Here is a 21267-nt window from a genome sequence, read left to right as displayed (position 1 = left end):
TGTTTTCAGCTAACTCTTACTAGGATGACTGGTTTTTGTGCTGAAGAAGATGGCCGAATTAATTTATATTTACTATTAATTGGCATCTGATATCAAGCTTTCCTCAGAAGAGGAGCTGGAATGCATGAGCTAAGTAAAAGTTATTTAGAGCTATAATCATAGTAGCACCAAAAGTATAATGCCACAGTCAAGAAATCATTACAGAGACGATCCAGCAGCTTGCCAGGTAGTGGTGACTGTATAATGTGATATTTGCAATGACTGCATGTAAAGGAAAATATTAATGGACTCCTCTGATGAAAGATCAAGTTTATATTTCAGTCAAAGCATAGACTTACATGCAGTGTAAACCAAAATCATTTGTAAGTGTAATGAATATACTTGTAGGAAACCCAAGCATTTTCAGTAATAAAGATAGCCGGTAAAATACCTAGTGCAATAACAACTGATGAGCTATGTGATATTTTATATCTTCTTAATGTTTTGGAAGATAGTCATAGCTTCATTCAAATTTAGCAATACAGACTTCTTCCTTCTCCCCCCCCCCCCCCCCATTTGTTGCCAGCATAAAATAGTTTAAAAGCAACTCCTAAATACCATGGGCTATGAGGTATGCACAACCCTAAGCTGAGATAACAAGAACATCCTGCAACTAAAAAAGGAAAGAACAATCTTCTGTGCATCAGGAATAACAAAAGGCGTGGGAGTCATGATCATTATATTCAGCCATGCAGCCACTCACTAAGTGCTAATCAATAGAGACAGATTTAGAAACCAATGTAAGTCATTTCCAGTAACAGAAGTAAGCAGAGGGCTCAGAAATGGCATAGCAACCAGACTGTTCTGCCTGAAGGAAGCCATTTCCATCAATCCGACTCCATCACCATCAGCTGTGACACATACAGGCCATGTACATGGTGTCACTTCAGTGCTGAGTGTGTGCAGCATGTAGGCTTTTCTGTTCCCAAATTGCATGTACTGGCAATCTGGTCTGAGCACAAGTGTCTTGTTTAAAATCGTGATCATGGTAGGACTTATGTCTTATCTGAACATGAGCCAGGAAGTGACAAACTGATTTAGTACAAACTGGTTTTGTACAGCACGAACTAAGACCTGAAAGCCTGATGCTCTTGTATTCTGCCAGAAGAGCATTTCCAGACCTTAAGGTACTGAGGACTGCCTTCACCAGGTGATTGTGTCGGTCTCCCAGGCTGTTGGGCACACACAGAGTGAGCAGGAGCTGAACACCACCCTGCCTTTGGCCTTCTGCACCCCTGCTCCTGTATCATCTCCCTTTGTGCATGACTTTCTCATGCCTTTTTATTGATACTAAACTTCCTCCTGCTTAAATCTGTCAAGGTCACTTTGCAGTTATAGCCCTTAGGCTGTAACAAAAGGGAACAAGAGGTTTTTAAAGGGCTGGCCACTGTGACCGTAGGGATTCTGGTAGGGCACACAGCTTAGGGGTTATGAAAGCTGAAGAAAAGTGGCACATGTAAACAGATCATCAACTTTATGTGAAAAATCATTTAAATGCTCAACAAGACTATAGCTTGGAATCTATATGCCACACATTCCTGTAATAGGGTGTGTTTGTGTGCATAGTGTGTGCTGTGATGGAGCACTGTCTGTGGCTAGAGCCTCCAGATGTTTAAAGCAGTACAAGCAATCGTCACTCAGCTCGAGTGTGTACAATTTCACCGCACTGTTGCCATTCACCAGAAAAAAAAAGAAAAAAAAAAAAGAATCCTGAGGATGTTGTCATAGCATGGACTCTCTGCTGGTTATCACTAGACAGTTTCTGAACATGCCTGCATGCTTTCAGGGCCTCTTTTGGGGGAGACGGAAGCATGTACTCAAGCAGTTGGTGTGTAGTGTAAGTTTGCCCATAACATGTACACACGTGTGGGTTCAAATTGAGCCTAGAAGAAGCAAGGATGGGTTGCATCTAGCCTAACTTCAGTCAGTATAGGACAGCTCCCTAGGCTCTTTCTATAGTCAGTGGAGAGAGAGGGAGAGGAGCATTTTCAGGGGCTAGTTCATCCCATTTATGCTGCAAACCTCTTTTAGGACAGAGTAACTTTGTCTTTTCGTTCCTATCTGTCCCCACTGGCCACATAGGAATGGTGTTTTAGATTGTGCATCTAATTTACGGGGGAATGAATTTAGATCAGACAAATCTCATGCCTAGGGATTACTGCAGATTTCCAATTTCTAAGAAAAACTCTAAAGAGCCATCATTCTTTTCATAAATCCTTAGGCATTATGACAGATTTGTCAGTCATTTTATGACAGGAAGAAGCTACAGCAATAATGAAGGGATTATTTTAGGTTTCTGTGTCAGACTCCAAATTCTGCTATAGTATTTCATTGCCTCCTGTGCCAGGTTTTGTCTCCCTGAAACTGAGAAGAAGCTTTCTGTTGGTATAAGTACAAGAAGTACATTTATGCCTGGAGACTTTCCAAGAACTTTCCAAAATTGAGAAGTCAAATTAAATAGTGATTACATGTTTCCATCAACATTGCACTGACGGTGAGCTGTATTCTCTTCCTTTATACAAACTGCTACAGGCACAGAGAGTGTGTGAGTTCCCCCTCAGACAACCATATATTTGGAGTGACCCCTCTAAAACTAAGGTGGTGTGGACCTGCTGACTGTAGATGCAGAATCCAGCACCATACAACTGCACATAGCCTGCATGGAGGTTATTCAGAGAATACACGGTAAGGTTTGCTTTCATGGTTAGGCTTGTGAGGCTGAAATCAGAAGGGATGGTGCTGCCCTTCATGTTGCAGGTGCATGCCCCCCTCCCTTGTGCTGACACAATATTTGTGACTAGGCCATCAAACAGGTCAGCAAGCTGATCTGGTTGAAAACTTGCCCTGGAAAAGCAGCAGATCGTTTTTCAGCTGGGTCAGTGGGCTGATCCAGCCAGATGCAAGACCAGATGAGAACCAGCACTCCCTTCCTAGCACTCAGTCTCAGCACCCTGAGATGTAGGTGTGACTGCAGGACGTAGAAAAATGAACCTACCCAGCAAATATTAGAGGCAAATCCCAAGACCATATTGCACTGACAGGAGAAATCGTAAGAGGTAATTCAGCGTATCGAGACCAATGGGTAAATTGACCTGGTAATATGTGGCAGCGGAGCTCAAGGAAGCAGTCTAAAAGACTGACTCTGTGAGACAAACAAACATTGCATGGGCACCTCTCAGCTAAGGGCTTGGAAAATCGCACAGGAAGCGAGGGACTGCTGCCCACCTCTGTGCTCCAGCGGTGCTTTTAGCACCTGGCAGCTGTCATCATGGTCACAGAGCAAAGCCAGAGCAATGTCTGCAAGAGGTCATGGCTTTGGGTCTCTTCCCCTTTAGCTGAAAATAGCAAGCCAGTGTTAGCCACAAAAGAGTTGGTTGGTGCCTATGCAACTGTATGCACTCATCTGGTATTTTAGAACAAACATAATTTCTTTATTATGACTAGCAGAAAGGGGTCCTGGCCTTCCTATTCTTGCAGATGTTATGGAAAAAAGGTATCTAAAATTACAGGCTCAGAGATGCAGCTGCAGATTTTGAGTTGCATGGTTTGATGACCCTTTTATTTTCTTTAATTAGAGAAATAGCATCAACTGGAAATGAGAAACTTTTATTTGAAAATCAGTTCAGGTTTGCTCATTGAAAGCTTTTTGGCAAAACTGGACAGAGTTTTGAGTTCTTCAGACAGTCTTCTCAGTTCATGAATTTTGCCTTAAGGCTGAACTGTTCCCTTTTGATATGCCTGTATGCAGTACTCAGGTGAACACAATAGAATGGCATATTGGAAAGCTTTTAGCCTCTTGCACCACTTAGCACAATCTTTGTAGCTGTCTGCATTTTTTTATTCATTGCCCCGCACCACTGATAGTAAAAGCCTGGATGTGTTTCTTTTAATCTTTCTTTGCTTTATTTATTTATTATTATTATTATTATTATTTTGACCCAAGCAAAAGCAAAACAAAGCAATCTCCAAACTCCAAACGTCTGCAGAAAAGGCTGCTTATGTGAAGCTGAAATGGAGCCAGAGCACAGCAGCAAGGAAGCTGTGATTTCATCCCGCAGAAACTCCAAGGCTTCACTGCAGCAGCCTGTGCAGATGCAGCATCACTCTGACTGGGTCTGTATCCAAGGCTAGCAGAGGAGTCCCCAGAAGGAGGATACTCGTGTAACACTGTGCCACTGCCCCCTTGCTTTGTAGCTCCAGCTCTCTGAGGAAACCAGGTATGCCCTGCAGGTTTTTAAATAGCTTTTATTCCCTGGAGTAATGCCTAATTTCCAAGGGAAGGGTGAGCTGCATAGAGAAGGGGCAGATCGATGACAGAGAGAGGTGTCCAAGGAGGGCCATTCCCTCATGTCTTGTGCCAGGGTGTCCTGTGGGACAAGGCGCAGGAAAAGCAGCCTGAGGGGAGGTGGGAGGGCACTGCTATGGGTGCTTTCTGGAGAGTTTTGCAGCCCAGTGGTGCGGATTCTGAGAGGCCCCACATCTGGCACGAGGACCAAAGAGCCCAGGGTGACTGAGTAGCAGCTGCTGCGCGTATTGTGGTGCTTGTCTGGGACAGGTCAGAAGCAGGGAGTGATGTCTGTACCTGGGGGTTGTGTGCCAGCTCCTGTGTCAGGTCAGCACTGAGGGGAGCGCTGGTGGGGAGGGTCTGGGGAGGTGTGGGTGGGGCTGGGGAAACACTGAAGATTGTAGCAAACCCTTTTACACCAGCATGACTCCAGGGTGACTCTGCTGAAAGCAGTAAACGCTGACAAAACCGTGAACGGGATTTGGCCTTATCATCAGAAAATGAGAAGATTTGGCAGAGGGCCTGGAGGGGTGCTGGGAGCTAGTCTCTGGTTCCATAAATGCGTATGTTTCCAAAAAAAAGTCAGTGCCGGTTGCTGGATATGTGTCTGAAGCCTTCCAAGCGTGAATCACCTTTCATGTGGAACAAAGAAACTGTTGCACTTCAGACAGCCACCCTGCTGAATTATTTAATGCAACTAAATACCTGCAGAGCTCCGCCGCGTTACGTAAACCTGCAAAACTGGCTCAATTCCTTGCCTTGAATCAATGTCATGCTCTCTTTCTGTAAGCTACTTCATGGCATCAAACGAATGACTTGGAGTAATTCTGGAGACGTTTGGAGAAGGAATAGAAAACACAGGCAAGTGTGAAGGGGAATGGGCACGTTCCTGTCAGGATAGCCCAGGCTGCTGCAGAGGCTGCTGCTCGTGGGAAAGTGAGAGCATCTGAAATTTAGCTTTGTGGCCTGCAGTGTCTCCAGGGCTAGCATCTGTCCGAGAATGCTAATCTGGAGAAAGTGCCTCCTACAGAAAGGCAGAAAGGCACAAAGGCTGAGCGTTGTCACAGGGGCTGCTTCCTGAGCCATGTTTGTTCCAGGACAGACAAAGCAGGCCCTGTGTGCTGTCCATGCTGGCTCTAGTGCACCCCGTTGCTTTCCCTGCATCATCATTCCTCTTGCCAAATTCATCTCCTGTGCCAAAGCTGAAGGTAGTGTTAAGTACCAACAGGGAACTGTCTGCGTAAACATTGAGCATCTACCTTTGCTGATTTTCCTCAGATTTCACCTCAGCTTTGCTGGCTCAGCTCAGGAGCTCATCCTTTGCCTGTTTATTTACTGTAGAATGGGGACTGGGCTGTAGACATTGTTACTGACACATGACAATGTGCAACTGTATGAGGTGATGATCTGGTGTGGCTCATACATTTGGGAGCCATGAGAAAGTGCAAATTAAAGTGCTGTATATATGTATTCATCCTCTCATATTATTTGCGTTTCTCATTTGGCTTCTCTCAGTCCTTGTAGTGTGAATTACTCTAACTTCAATCATTCCTGTAGAAATTGATTTCAATCAAATTTTCTTATATCATTCAAACTCACCACACTAAAGGCATTTCACTTCTAATTCAGTGATTAGCAATTTACCTCAAGTGTTTTAAAGTAAACTTTAGACTGGAGGAATTCCTTCCAAGTAGCAAAGCCAAGGCTGGTCAAGCTAGACTTGCTGATTCATAGAGACTACACATAGCACAAATGTAGGGATCATGCAGTGTGCTACAGCCAGGCTCTCCACTACCTGCTCATCTCTTCTGCAAACTGCAACAAGAACCACCAGTAAAGACATCCTGATGTCAGCTTTGTGCTGGCCAGGAATTACTGCAGTGACGAGTCAGGCACCACGGGGAATGCAGTCCTGCTTGGAGCAGGCAAGCCTGAGCAACAAGAGAAGGTTTCCCAGAGCTTCTGTGCTTTCAGATCTTTTTGGAACCATGTAACCTAATTTATTTTTGCCTTTGTGCTCTACCCATTAAATAATGTTTTCGTTTTCTCCTCTCTGGTCTTTCTATTCCACTAGGGTCAGCTAGTCAAAAATGAATTACCCAGGCATGAAACATGACCAGCCTGATTTTGTGTATCCTTGAATTTGCTCTACAGCTACTTCCTCCAACATTCATCTGGAAGTGCATCAACTCACAGGCTGCTTCTCATGATAAACATACTGTATGTTACCCACATTTAAACTAGCATGTTGTCCTAATGAATCTCTCAGACAATTCACTCATTCCCCAAGTGCAAAACTACTTTGCCATTTTTCTCACTCTTTCAGATTTTTTACAATAGCATAGGAAAAAGTGGAGTATGGTGCTTCCTTGGGAAAACAGGCCAATATTCATCCTCCGCAAATCTGAGCTAAGATATCCTTTCCAAAAACCTCTCTGATTTAAGATGGTGGTTTCAAGCCATCTCATATATTATATGTATCACTCCACAGTTTTTATTAGTGGCTTTTTTTATATACCATTAAAACACAGATAGATTTTCCTAGACAGGTAAATAGGCATTAGAAAAGAAAGAGCGAATATGATTGTAGAAATGGCCCACAAAATCCGTGCCTTACATTGCCTTTGTAATGTTTTCAGCTGAAACTTTGATGACAAGAGTAGACGGTGGCTTACGAAATGTAGTGGGTACCTAGGAAGTTCTGGAATAAGACATTGGCCCATTGACCCCTAAAATTTTTGAACCACTGATTTTAATCCACTGCCTGTGAACATTAACACCACATACTGAAGCATATGGGTACTGATGCTACCTGTGCAGGTATCAGCAGTGCGGGCTTGTTCTGTTGTTCAAGAGAATAAGAGGAAAATGGCATTTATTGTCTTGTATCTTGCTTGGTTCCCATGTTAGTACCACCTGCATGTTTGCAGAGGAGGGAGAATTATAGCAGAATGCTACAATTTAGGAAGAATTCTGCTGAAAGACCTTACAGATTCAAGAGAGATTCAGATGATGCTTGTAAAATAAAGGGAGTCAGCAGTGAATTACTGTTGATACAAAGAACTAGACTTGATTTAAAGTTATTGAAGCATGAACTGGGGTCATGTTACTCACTTTAATAGAGCTGCTGCAAATTTATATTGACGTACATGAATTCAGAATCAATTCCCTCATGCATAGTATTTTATGGTAAAACACAGATTTCAAACTGAACAGCAGGCATGCTGCCATATCAGCAGGAGCTTTAATTATCGTAATTAAAGAAAATCCACATATCTGAAAGATAGGTTGCACTTTCAAGCATTCTAGAGAGAACATTAATGTTCTGATAAAATCTTTAATTTCATTTACTTACCTTTCTCAACATATTTTTATTATTATTACTATTATTCCATATAGTTTATAATCTTTTTATAGCATGTACGTGAGAGCCGTTTCAGGGCATTTCAATATAGGCTATGACCATCTTCTCTTCCAAAGACTGCAACAGATGCCTTGCAAAAATCACTCATGTATTCAAGTGTGGTGACCAGTTCTTATCTGAAAACTCATAGTTTCAGTAAAGGTTAAGTTATCAGTCCAAAATGCTTATATTCCTGGAATACCAAAGCTGATATCCAGGGGTGTGTTGATGTATTGTTGTACTTCTGATCTGGCCGTCTTCCTTTCCATTGCTGCTGCTTAAATTCTGCCATACACCACGGCAATGTACAGGCTGCCTCATTTCTCTGGTCTCCCTGAGAAAACCAAAGACAACGTGCAACTCTGAGCGTCCTGCTGGCTCTACGCGGTGCCTGCTGACAGGGAAAGCTGGTCAGCAACCCTGAGCCTTGGAGATACCGATGGGCACGAGCTTTGTGGCATGGCAGAAGCCTCTGCCAGAGCAGCAACCAGCTGCTGCCAGCACGGCGGAGGGACACATAGGCATGGTTCTGCACGACAGATAAAGCAGCGCTCTCTCTGCTTTCTGGTAAACAGGAAGCTCTGGTGGAGAGGTAGCGAAGACTTCTCTTTCTTCGGGGCCGCAGGAAGCGCAGGGGCTTCACGCAGACGTTTGGGAGTTTGCGCCCAGCGCAGGGCACCCTCCTCCTCCTTGTGCCCTGCGCCGCTGCTGCCCTTCCCTGGGCGCAAACCCCCGGCTGTCGGTGTGAAGCGGTCGCCTCGGGTACATCGTGTACATGTACGCTGCGGCAGGCGGGCCGTGGGGCCGGGTGCCTGCAGGGTAACCCTGGTGGGCACCGCGACCCGAGCACTACGCGACCAACTGGGGCACGACGGGGGGCGTGGCCTAAGGGATACTGGGCGTGGCCTACGGGATACTGGGCGTGGCCTAAGGGATACTGGGCGTGGCCAATGCCTCAAGCCCCGCCCCTCTGGTTTTCGCCCCTCCCCTCCCCGCCGGTCACGCAGGCGGCGCAGCCGATTGGCTGCAGCGCGCGCGCGTGACACCGCCCCCCCTCCCCTCCCCTCCCCTCCCCTCCCCTCCCCGCCCCTCCCCTTCTCTCTTCCGCGCGCCGGTGGCAGCGGAGCGGGAGCGGCGGCGTCAGGTGGGGCGGGGCGGGGCGGGGCGGGCGTTGCCATGGCGACGGGGGCGGGCGGCGCGGCGGGGCCGGGCCGGGCCCTCCCGCCATGGGCTGCCGGGAGGCCGGCGGCGGGATAAGAGCGGCGCGGGCGGGCGGGCGCCGCGGCTCTGCCGGAGCCACGAGCGGGTAAGGGCGGCGGCAGCGGGCAGCGCCGCCTCGGGGTGCGGAGGGCTCGGCGGGCACAGGCCGCGGCGCTCGGGGCCGGGCGGGCCCCACCGGCGGCCGCTGCCTCGGCGCTGCTGGGCCCGGGCAGCGGGAGGCGGAAGAGGCGGCGGCGGCGGCGGCGCGGGCGGGGCCCTGCAGTGCCCGCCGCGGGGCTCCCGGGAGGGGCCGCCCCGGGCCGGGCCGCGCGAGAGGGGCGGGGCCAGCCCGGGGCCCGGCGGCGGCCCCGCCCTCGCGGTGGCTCCGGGGGCGGCCGTTTAACGGCCCCCGGCCCCCGTGAGAGCGGCTGGGGGAAGGCGGGGGCAGTGGCGCAGCCCCGTGTCCGCAGCAGGCTCCTGCCGCTGCCTGCGGGGCGCTGGGGCAGCCCTCGACGTAGAAGCAGCGAGGAGCTCTGTTTGAGTCAGGTGCGTCGCGGTCTCTGGCTCTGCAGCAGGGGAGAGATGTCTGGAACGGTGAGCCCTTCCTGGGGGAGATACCGGCGGTAGAGGTATGTCTGCTGACGTGGTCTGGTTGAGGTTGCTTGCTTGGGCAGGAGATGATGTCTGGAAGGAGCCCGTATCATAGTGGGACTGTAGCATGGAAAGGGGTCAGCAAAGCACAAGTTCTTTTTCCTTTAACTGTGGGCTGACAGATAATCGCCAACAGTGCAAAGAATAAAGCATCCTTTTAGGTACTGTGGGAGATTTGCTGCTCGGTGGCTCTGAGAGTTTATGTTGGACATCTAAAATACCAAGAGAAGGAAGAATGAGAAGGCTTTCATATATTGTTACAGCTGAGAAGAAATGAGCCTCTTCTTACGGTGTTCTAATTCTGTTCTGTTTTCCTCATGTTTTAAGCAGAGATTCTTGCAAGGTAGAAGCAAATAGCTATCAATGCTGTACTTTGAAAACCAAGTTTAAAAGTAGGTGAGACCTCAGGAAGTCAGTAGTCACTCAGTTCATAAGGCTGCATATGGATTTCTTCAGAGGAGCTTGTTTAATGTCACTCCTTCTTGCTTTCCCTCTACCATCAGTGTTACTTTACCCAGAGACCCCTTCTATCTTTAAAACGTTGAATAATTGTGGTAAGACTCTTCTGTTAGTTCAGCAACCATTTAATAAGGATTCTTAAATGCTTCTTTCTGCTTGTTTGTTTCTCTCAGTCCTGTGTAGGCTTCTCAGGTGCCTCTGTATCAGTTTGTCATGCTGTTCTAGACAGTAAGAAGAGACTGTAAGCACCTTGAACAGTAGCAGTGTTGGAAAGTGAAACACTTGATACGTAAACGTTAGGAAAGAGAAACTGTACATCCTTAACACTTAAGAAAAGCAACAACATACTTTTCTTCAGCTTTCTTTGGAGTTGAGCTCAAAGAGCACACGCAAGCAGTATGAATATTAACAGATGCTTCAGGCAGTTACCAGTCCTGAGTTTGTCAGTGGTTTCTTTAATAGTCCATGGTGCATCCTTATTAATGTACAACCGTACGCCTTTGTAGCTTGTGCGGAGACTTAGGACTTGTGTATTGGAAGAATTTTGCCATTGTCATAGCAGTCCTTTCAAATAAGGTAATATTGCACATAGAGGAATTCTGAAGCAAAAAATAGTTCCTGTCTTCTGTGGGTAGAAGGGAGCTGAGGGAAAACAGGGTGAAAAGATTATGTTGTAAGAGGATTCTGTTGCACCAGGAAGCACTTGCTGCTGAACATGCTCTCACTTGCCTTCTGCAGACAAATTAAGGTTCAGTGGAGTAAACAGCTGTCATTAGCCCCCACCAAGGTCTGTTTTATCCTTCTCTGAGGAGGCTTCAGGCTCTGTGGGCTTCCTCAGTGGAGAACTGTACCAGCTGCTGCCTGGGATGTCACTACTGGATGTTGTTAATTAGGGTCATCTTCAAGGTGTTCCTTTAAAAAAAAATAAAAATTACTGTTTTAAAAGGATTGTAGCATGCAGGGAGGGAGGCTTCTGTATATGTCTGTGGTTACGTTTTACCTTTTCCAGTTGGAGATGGTTATGAGTGTCAGTCACTCTTGCACACTGTTGTATGATGAAGATGAGATAGGATCAAGTAATTGAGTGGATATCATGAGAGCTATCAGCTCCTGTGATACCACTGTTCTGAAGGAGATAAACCTGTTCTAAGTTGTGTCAAGATCAGGGAGAAGGATTTCTGGGCACTTTTCTTTTGTGGTTCTGGTTTGCCTGAGCTGATCAAGCAGCTTGTTGCTGCTGTGGAAGGATCTGCCTCTCACCTTCTCCCCTTTTCTGCCAGTGGCTGACCTTTGCGTGGTGATCCAACACAAAAATAAACCAGCTGGGGAAAAAAAAAAGCTTTCTGCAAACCTGTAGAAATGAATTGCATCAAGAAACTGAGTGGGCCAGCAGTGCTGGTGGAAGAGGAGAGGAAGGATTGCTGGGCAGGAATAGCCATGCCTTGCTAGCAGGGAGCTGCTCCTCAGGAAGTGGGGGCTCCCTCAGACTGAGCAGGATATCTGCTTCAGCTGCTGAGGTAACTCAGGAGGAACCAATATAGCACTGTGGTGTTTAGTAGATTGACTTTTTTTTCTCCTTCACTTCTCATTCAGACACTGCATTTCAGCATGCCTTTCAGTGACATGTTGAAATTAGTTCATTAGTGATTGTCTTGCCTCCAGATAAAACAGTGTGCAGAAACGATGCTGGATGTGTGAAGGGGAAGGGAAAAGGGAAAAGCATGTCATGTGGAGTCTTGGTGGAAGAGGTTTTTCTTGCTATAACTGTCAGCTCTAATGGCTTATGCTTGCAGCCTGGGGTCTGATCAAAATCCCATCTTTCTGGGAAGCTAGGCTTTGGTACTAACTATTAGGGTAGAGTCAAGGGTCTTGCTAGTGTGACTTGTAGAGTGCTGTGCTCTGCAGGTAGACAGTGCAAATCCATTGCTGAGGGTGAGTGCGAAGCAGAACAATTTAACACAATCAGCTTCTGTGTGTTGAAGAAGGTGTTGAATGCTGTAGTTCATGCAGTGGAGTCCTGGAATTGTACTATTTCTTGATACCTGTTGAACCAGCTGTTACATTTTGGTTCCTGGATATTGAAGTTACAGTTGGTCTTTTGAAGTCACCACTGCGTGTTTCATCTGTCATCTTCTGTGTCTGTGCTCTGCTTCTCAGACTTCGTGGCCCTCCGCCTCCCTGTACATAGCTCACTACTGTCTGCTGCTACTGTGGGTGTGATTTTGCACAGGCGATGTGGTACGTAAGCACTGAAACCATTGTCTTCTGCACTTTTGAACTTGTGTAGTTCTCTGCAGGAGGCAAGCCCCAGAAGTCTGCAGCTCTTGTTTGAACAGCGCTTTGAGCCACGTGGAGTGGAGGCACTCCAAGAATCACTTCCTGGTGCCCTGTGAAAGAACTGGCCTGCGCTTTGATAACCTGGAGCGTGGGGTAGTGGAGATGCGGGGGCAAAAGCGGTGAGCGGTGCTGGAAGGCTGTTGTCTGCAGGGCTGTGTCTGTGTCAGGTGGTTGCTCAGCCATTCTAACAATCTCAGTTAATCCCCACGCTTATTTATTCTTTTCCCTCTTTTCCTCCACCCCCAGGTGAGCTTCTTGACTGCAGTTATGTGCATCACTGTGCTCTGAGGGAAAGTACGTGTGCATGAAGCACTAAGAGTGGGTGGGCGCCTGGTTCTTTGGGCTTCTAGCTTTAGAAAGAAACCTGTCTGCTTTCCTAAGAGAAAACTGGGAAGGTAAAATGTCAAAGGGAATTGTCAGGTAGTGCTCGCATTAAAACTTTTCATTTTGTACAATTCTATTTCAGCAAAGGACTTGCTTTATGCATTCCTCTCTAGTATTGTGGATGCATCTCCTGAGGATTTATGTTCTTGAGGTGGATGAATGGCAAAAACATCTAACTAGATCTGTTAACCTTGGTAATCAATGCTAAGGTTAAGTCTTACTATACTAACCAGATGAGGAATGAATGATAGAAATGGCACTGTGAAGGGATGAATAGTTGGTGTCTTAATTCTGGAAAAAAGTGAATTAGCAAGGAAAATATTAAGTTTTAAGGAAATATTTTCATGCATTTGTAGGATTGCAGGAATCAATACAAGTACAACAAACTTCTGTTATATTTCAGGAGTTGCTTTGTGTAGCTTTCTGAGTCAGTAATTGACACAGAAATTGACTTAATGTATAAAAAAAAGTATCAATTTTCTATTCTATTTCTAATGGAAGATCAAAGAGGCTAACAATCCTAATCTCAAATTAAGGGCAAATGTTCTTATGGCTTGCTTTAGTGAAAATGAAACAAAAGTGTCAGACTATAAAACCTAATGTGTAAGCTACCTGATGTACATTTGTACTTTTGCATTAGCTGCATCTCTCAGTTCTAAAGAAGAAGAGTATATAGTTATATATACTATATATATATACTATATATCTATATAGTATATAGATATATATTCGATTTATAGTTCAAATAATGAAAAATCAAAGGAGAACTCTTACGCATCTGGATATCTAGGTGAGATTCTACACGAGTGTCTTTGGCCCCAGAAGGTGGTCTAAATTTATTGGAAACTATTTTAAAAGCTTAAATTACTTTAGTGTTACAGAGTCACTTTCATTATAAGGGTCCTGTAAAATCCCTGACATTTGCAGAAAAAAAGAAAATGCATGTGACATTTGGTTGCCAAAAATACTACTACACTGTACATCTAGTTTTCATCTGGCATACTTCATTCTCTTTCCAAACTGTCAGAACAGTTAAGTCTTGTTTGTGTGTACATGTAATAGGTGTCTGTAGTTTGGGGGACATGTTAAAGTTTGACGGTCTTTAGTATTTTGAATAGCTTTATGGTTTCCTAGAGTGTTTCAGAGTCTTCTTAAATATGTCTATTTGCTAGTAGGTATATTGGGAAACTTTACACTTAGTCATTATTATACAAAGTGAAGTGTAATCATTGATTATAGTTTCTTTGTTGCAGTGCTTGACTAATTTTTGAGTGCTTTTTAAATGTCAAGAATAAAACAAAAATCCTATTTGTTCCCAACTTGCGTTTCCAGTGGAGAAAAGTTGCCTGAAGTGAGATGTGTGACTCCTCCTGGCTGTGGTTCTCTTGCTGGTTAGGCAAGGGTGTTCACAGGCCAGTTCGTGTCCCTTTGGTCTAAAGCCTGGGAGAGGTACAGGGTCAGGCCCCCAGAAGCAACTGATGCTGCTTGTGCTTTGCAAAGAAGCTGGCACACTGAGCTTAACTGGAACAAGTGTGTGAGACTAAATATTCTGGGAAATGCTGTTTTCTTATATTAGCTTCAGATTGCTACCCTCCGTCTTGTCCCCATGTGGTTACTACTAGAAAATATGGATTTCATACATTTTTTCAAAATATGGATTTTCACAGACCAGCTTTAAAATCCCAGAAGCAGAGTGTCTTCTGCACATTAATGACCTCTTTAACTCTGATCATTGACCATCTTCTCTTATTTAACTGCTCTTGGTGAGTACTTTAGACACAATGTCAAAGTTTATTTTCAGTGCTTTGCTTTCTTGTTCTAATCCTCTGATTACCAAGCTTTCAGTTTCAGGAGCAGCCTTTACTCATTGCTTCAGCAAGAGTGCCTCAAGATACTGCTCAACTCTCTGCCTCTTCCATCTCTGGTATTTTGGTGCAATCAAAATGTAAAATCTCACAGGTTACAGAGAAGTGTGCATGGTCTTCCACATCATGCTTTGATTTGTATCAAGATGACATTTGTTGTTTAAAATCATCTCCAGGTAGATGCAGTGTGTTCTGTTACTTGCGGTATGGTCACAACTGTAGCATTTTTCCCTGCTTGTACCGGAGACCACAGTATCTGCTGTATAGCCAAATAACGCAGGAGGGTCTTCTCCAAGTCAGGTTAGCTTTGCAGGGGCTCATTGCCATGAGCTTTCTGCTGGAGGGGTCCTGAACTTCTGACTTGACCTCTGTAGTAGACTGTTTCTGTTGCTGTTTAGAGTGGAATGTAATCTTCATCTTCCAAGTTAGTCACCACTGCGCAACCACAGCTGTCAAGACTTGCTCTCTTGTCTCTTTGGGGGTGTTTATCAAATACAAAGCTTGGAAGAACACATTTTGGAATATTTGTTTAACTTTTAATTTGGTGAAGAACTTGCTAATACGAAGTGTTCCAGACATGGGTTACTTGGTAGCCTCGCAACTTCAGCCTTTTCATTTCTGAATGTTTTACTGAAGTTCTTCATCCTCTGGTTTTCTTTTAAAATAACTTAGTAGTCTTTTGTAGTTTATTTTTCTAAATAAGTTCTGTCTTGAATTGGTGTATGTTTCAGTTCCTTTCTGTAGTACCATGTGCTTCTTACAAACATTGTCTTCTGGCACTTGAGATAAGATCCTGAACAGGTTCTTGTCTTCTCTGATTGTGATAGCCAAGCTTGTCTCAAGTATTTTCATGCTATTGGTAACAGCATGGTGGTATTCTTTGTTGGAGCATTTTAGCCAGTCTCCGTGACAGCAAGCATGCTTGTTTTTAACACAGTTAATGTAGCAGTGATTGCCTCTGAAAACCTACAGTGTTCACCGTGCCTACTCTAAGGAATGTTTATCCTCAGCACCTGTATGTGCTGGTCTGAAATATGTAAAATTAAATGAACTGGAATGCATATAATGTGGCTGACAAGGTGGCTATAGTTACTGTTTTGAATAGTATAAAACCACAAGCTAAGCATAACTTATGTCTGGCATATACTATGTACAGTGTTAATGCGTGACTTGCGTGTAGGTAGTTGTTTGGGAACCTGTCTTTCATCAGTGCTGTACTTTTATCTGCCAAATGATTCATCTTCTCTAACCTGATTGCAGGCTTACCAAGATTGCATGCCCAGGTGTTTCACATTGGTTGATGACTAAACAAAATTCCATGTTGAGTTGAGAAGCTGTCTCAAAGCACTTGTGATATGCAGATAAGCTGAGGGATTCTTTGCTGTTTACTGTCTCAGTACTATTTCATTTGGACTCAAAAGGGGGAAACAGTTGCTGATCTTCTAACTTGTAAAAGGATACAGATCTTTGTAGCTCAAGGCAGGACCTGATCACAACCTGCTGAATTTCAGCAAGAAAGTTTACCTTGCACTGATCACTTAATCTCTGATGCCTTCTTTTTAGTACAGTTAGCGTTGCACTGCTCCGTTCCATTATGGCAGCTTACATAGCTCCTCATTACACGAATTGCTTTTAAAAATCTTACACGAAGGGTGCTTAATCTTATCCAGTATTTTTTCCAAGTAAGGCTCGCATGTCAGGTAGGTATTTTATGGGTGGAAAACCCATGACAAGACAAAACTGAAATACTAAAGCGTGTCAACAAAACTGAAATACTAAAGCGTGTCACTTTTCTACCAACAGATTTTCCTTTCCCCGTTCTTACATGATGGTAAATATAATCTGTTTTGGATATGCTCTACAAATGGAGAGCTGACACTTAATCCTAGTATCCAAGATTATAGTACTTCCCAAAGAGTAAATATTAAGTGTGAGTAAGATTTGCAGGTGCCATATGTCTGAAGTTTAACGTTGACTCTATCTTGAAGTTAAAGCAACATAATAAACTCTATTTGTAAAAGTTCTGTTATGAGTTAAACAGATAATGCAGATTTTTGGAAGTAGACTTGAAAATGAACAACAAATTATGACATGAATGCTTCAGTCAAGTTGGGTAAAATGCTGTAGCTTGAGTTAAATCTTATTTAAAAGAGGTTTGTTCGTGTTTCACTGCTGTGAACACTTCAGTAGCGTGTGATGCATCAAAATTCACTGGATTGGCCTTAATGAGATGGTTTATAAAAATGACTCCCCTGATAAAGAACAATTAACTAAATGTACTATATGGAATTATGCAAGGAATTTCATGGAAGACATGGGAAGCTGTTTCCTGGGCTCCAGGAGGTGTTAGCTTGCAGATGTGGTGGCAGAGAAGACAACTAACACACAGGAGGAACTAAGACAAGTGGGTGAGTTAGCATGCTTTAGAAAACATGAGGGCTGGGTTTGAATAACAGGCTTGGCCTCTGCCATACCCTTGTACAGGAGGCACTAGTAGACTAGGACAATAGCTGAAATCTGAAGTTTCCCAGTAGTTTCATCATGGCGGATTTCAGATTTTTTATTTTAATGGTTATGATTTTTAACCTTTGGAGTTCTATTTGTGTGATGTTTTAGAGGTCTGACCATGCGGTTTGTATATTTCTGGTGCATTGCTTGTATGTAGACAAGTCTGCATTTAGGTTGCATGTGAGCTGGCTTCCTTTCTGGGGACCCAGATCCCTTATCACCTGCTATTTTCTTGCCAAGTTCTTTTGTTTTTGGTTCTCCCTGGTTGTGCAACCTCCTTAGAGCGATTTATTATACCTCACTGTTCTTCTTGGCTTGATTTCCAGTCCCCTATGTGCGGCTTGTAGCTACAATCCTTTTATAGTCACTGGCAGCTAATTAATTAGAAACCAGTTGTTTTGAGCTGATAGAACAAGCTGATGCTTTTCATGGCCATTAGTAGGTTTTCTGCTCAGGGGACTGATACATAACAAAATGTATGCAGCAAAAATGCTAAGGATATAAATTACAACACTACTTCCATTCTACAAACTGTAAAGTTGTACTTCGGGAATTCATGAAGAAAGTGTTTTTTCTATGTAAACAAGAGTATTGTGTATGTATTGATCTGTTACACCATTTTGATTTGTGCTTCTATTATTCATTCAGAGGTGCTGTTACAAATAATTGTGCTGAAGATTTTTGAGATCCTAGGAATAGTCTTGTTGGACAGAGTGCTACAAGTCAGAATGTATCCAAGAAACTGGATTATACCTTACTTGGCCAGCATATTTTTGTAGAAGTAACTTAAACTGCATTTGCTGGAGTTTAATCTGAAACAAATTTTGTGCCCAAAGTTACCTGTGAGTATAATTTTTTCCCAACTGTTGAAACAACCAACCTCTCCCTCTACTCTCCCCCCCCCCCCCAAAAAAAAAAACAACACCCCACCACTAAACCACTGAGGCATTAAAATATATGGCAAATGATGATTTGGGGATAAGGGAAGGCTTTGTTTGTCTTTACTTCCTCACATTGTGTGGTGTTCCATAGATCTGGATCCCAATCAGAAGAATGACATTTCTGAAACTGAGAAGTCGACTTGCCTGGACATCTAACGTCTTTTTGTATATCTCTAGGTACCTATAGCCTTAGGTACAGTGCTGATTAAAGGTTTTCTGACTTGTTTATATGTATGTGGTAGGTATTTTGGAAAGTGCCCACTTCCTTAGTTTTGCTGAATTTAGCGTAGCATTTGTCTGATCTTGATTGTCTTTTTCATTGGTAAATCTGTTCAACAACAGAAATGACTCATTTAGGAAGCACTGTGACATGGATAGCTGACTGTACTCCATATTAAAAGGAACATTTTTATTTATGGACTGTCTCTTTCAGAGAGCACAGATATTGTAATTCCCTAAAATTCTGAGCTTTTCTTTTTTGGTGTAAGATGAAGTGCTTTCACATCCACTTAGTAGAAGAAATCTAATTCCCTGGTTGTGTAAACACTGAGCTTCACTGCTTAAATTTGATTTTAATATCTAGGTAGCAGAACATAAGTAGACTACATTTTATAGGAGGCTTAAGGTGCTTGTAGAAGCAGGGCTTTGTCTTGTGGTGGTGTTTCAAGGCGAGCATCCCACGTAAGTGAGAAGGGAGCTGCAAACACATCTGACTTCAAGTGAAAGCAGCAGTGCTAAGATTATACATGCACAAACACACTTGTGTATACAGCAGGGCTATTGCTCTGAAGATCTCAGCATACCTTACAGTGTTTATTGAAGTAATGCTTGTTTATTGTGTTATGAACTTGATGTGCTTTTCCCTGGTTAGTGAAGAAGACTGTATAGTATTGTTCCAAGTATACTAAACATTTTTTCATTTTTTCTTTATCCTGGGGAGAGAGTCTGAATGACTTCTTTGGCAATATTAGTGGTCTAGTAGATTTTTCAGAAGACTGAAAGCCAGTTAGTGAAGTCCTTAATGAAATAAAGGACTGCCAGGCATCAAACCATGCCAAGGAAATTGATATCTACCTGCAGTCTTCTTATGACAGCTTCTGTGTATTACGAAGCTGCTTTTCATGTGCAGCTTAATGGCTGGAACAATGCTGCCTTAATGTATTTTAGTAGTTTGTCTGCTTTTGTGACCCCCCCCAAATAGCTAATAAGTGAGAGCAAAGGTTAGAGCAGGAAGTGGCTGGAAATAAGGAGTAAGCAGGAGGTCTTCTGCAGAGCTAGAGCCTTGTGTGGTATGTCTGTTTTGAGAGTGAGCTGTACTTGAGCTGTCTTGTTTTCACTTGTTTGCTCTTGTTTTTGAATATCAGCGTTGTTGGATGGTTAGCAAATGTTCACTGCCTGTTTTTAAGCTACACTTCTGGCTGATTGCCTTGCGTTTGTAAAAACAAGGCAGGAAAATGGAAGCCTCTCAAGTTTTCTGTTGATGTGCTGCTTGAATTACAGGTGCTGTTTTCTTAAGGGACTGCATATTGCTCCTGCTGCATAGCCTGTTTTGACAGTGCTGGTTGGGTATTCATTTCTAGCCTGTTTAAAGTTTCAAATATCAAAAGAAAAAAAGAATGCTAATTTCTCCAATACATTACCTTCAAACTTTACTTGTATTTCCCCAGCAAGGGGTCAAATTTGGTGTCTGCTGCTATTGAGATAAACAGTTTCTGTAATAAACCTGGCTATGTGTGTGTTACAATTGCACAAGCCTGTTAGCGTCTCTGTCAGTGATGTGCTGGTGCTCTTCATCATACCTGTTGTCCCCTGCTAAGAAAAAAATAGAGCTTAAATTTAAAGTTTAACTCCAAAGTAAACCTGAAAATCGTTTTTAATATAATCACGTTAATGTGAGAATCATGGAAGAGGTCAAAAGCATATTCTACAAAGTGAAAGTGTTTAGTGGAGGCAAGAAGACCGGGACAATTATTTACTGAATGGAATGAGTACAATGTAAACATAGCTTTTATTGGCCAGTAGTGACTCATTCCCATATGTTTTATTCCGGAGTGAGTAAAACAGTTCCAGTTTTAGAATTTGAGGCCAGAAATAACTGCATTGTACAATGGCTTACATAAATAGCATTTTTCCAAGTGTTAATTTTCATACCTCCTGACAATGCAACTTCATTGTACCCTGTTCTCAAAAGGACTCACAGCCATGCATTTGTGTAAAGCTTAGTCAACGTTTGTCTCTTATCTGGAATAGAAAACAAGAGAAGGTAAACAAATTAACAGCTGCCTGTGCCAAAAATTCTACTCGTGTTTGAATAGCCCATAAAGTAATTTCTCGTAAGTTTATTTTTTTCTTACAAACAAGGCTATCACTTCTTTACTGCCATGTATAACAGGGCTAAAAGCATATAACCCTTTATACAAGATGGCTTTTATTGAAAATAACAGTGGGCTGCAGGAAATAAAGGCTTACGAGTGGCTTATGTATGCCATGTGCACCTTGGGTACATGTAACTTTGCTTTACTCAGGCACTCTAGCCAGGCCATGCAGCTGTATGGATAGCACTCAGTAGCATGCTCTTTTTAGACTGGCAGTTACTAACAAGCAATTTGCACAAGTTTTGATATCTACTTCATAAGAGACAGGAGACTGAAGTAGTTTCCTGTTGTTGTTCTTTGCTAGTACTGTAAAATTAATATAAAAAATGAAAGATCTAAGAGGAAGTGGGTTTATCAGAGCAGTGATTTAGGCTCTTGTGTGAACTGTAGACCACCACCAAACTTTCTGCCTTGTCCCTTACCCTTGTGGTAGCTGTTGGACAGCAGTTACAGAAAGTAGTTGTGAACTAGTGTTATAATGTTTTGATTTCATTTGACTTACTGTAGTATTTCATTGCAGTGTTGCTATAGTAATTTGCTAATTGGTACTGTTTATTGTGTTACTGGACTTTTCAGATATTTCTGGGCAATATATTGATGAAAGCACAGCCAAGTCAAAGGTAGAGTTCACTCTCAAGCAGAATACTAGCCTTGGCCATGAGCTTTTTTTGCGTTTTCATCATTCCTTCACACTGTAGTGATGTTGGAGATTATACAGCACTAATGAATTAGATATTAAGTTAGTATATTCATGATTTGGTATTCAATGTTGAACAAATGGTCTTATTTTAAGTTCCGTTGTGGTTTAAATTATTTAAAG

At 43.3% G+C, this 21267-nt stretch overlaps 1 protein-coding gene across 2 annotated transcripts in view; it reads left to right on the top strand.

Moving 5' to 3' along the window:
* The first annotated feature begins 8974 nt into the window (after window positions 1-8974).
* The window catches only part of LYST (lysosomal trafficking regulator), an 81117-nt gene continuing 68824 nt past the window's right edge, over window positions 8975-21267 (top strand). The window contains exon 1 of one of the 2 annotated variants that reach the window (XM_032183498.1): window positions 8975-9033. The gene's annotated coding sequence lies outside the window, so the exon portion shown is untranslated. Of the gene's footprint in view, window positions 9034-9511; window positions 9557-21267 lie in introns of those variants that run through there. The other variant, XM_032183497.1, reaches the window with a different exon arrangement.

Source organism: Aythya fuligula, chromosome 3 (assembly GCF_009819795.1).
Source record: "Aythya fuligula isolate bAytFul2 chromosome 3, bAytFul2.pri, whole genome shotgun sequence".
NCBI classification, from domain to species: domain Eukaryota; kingdom Metazoa; phylum Chordata; class Aves; order Anseriformes; family Anatidae; genus Aythya; species Aythya fuligula.
The sequence above is the reverse complement of the archived record's forward strand: the minus strand, read 5'-3'. Positions and strand labels throughout refer to the sequence as shown.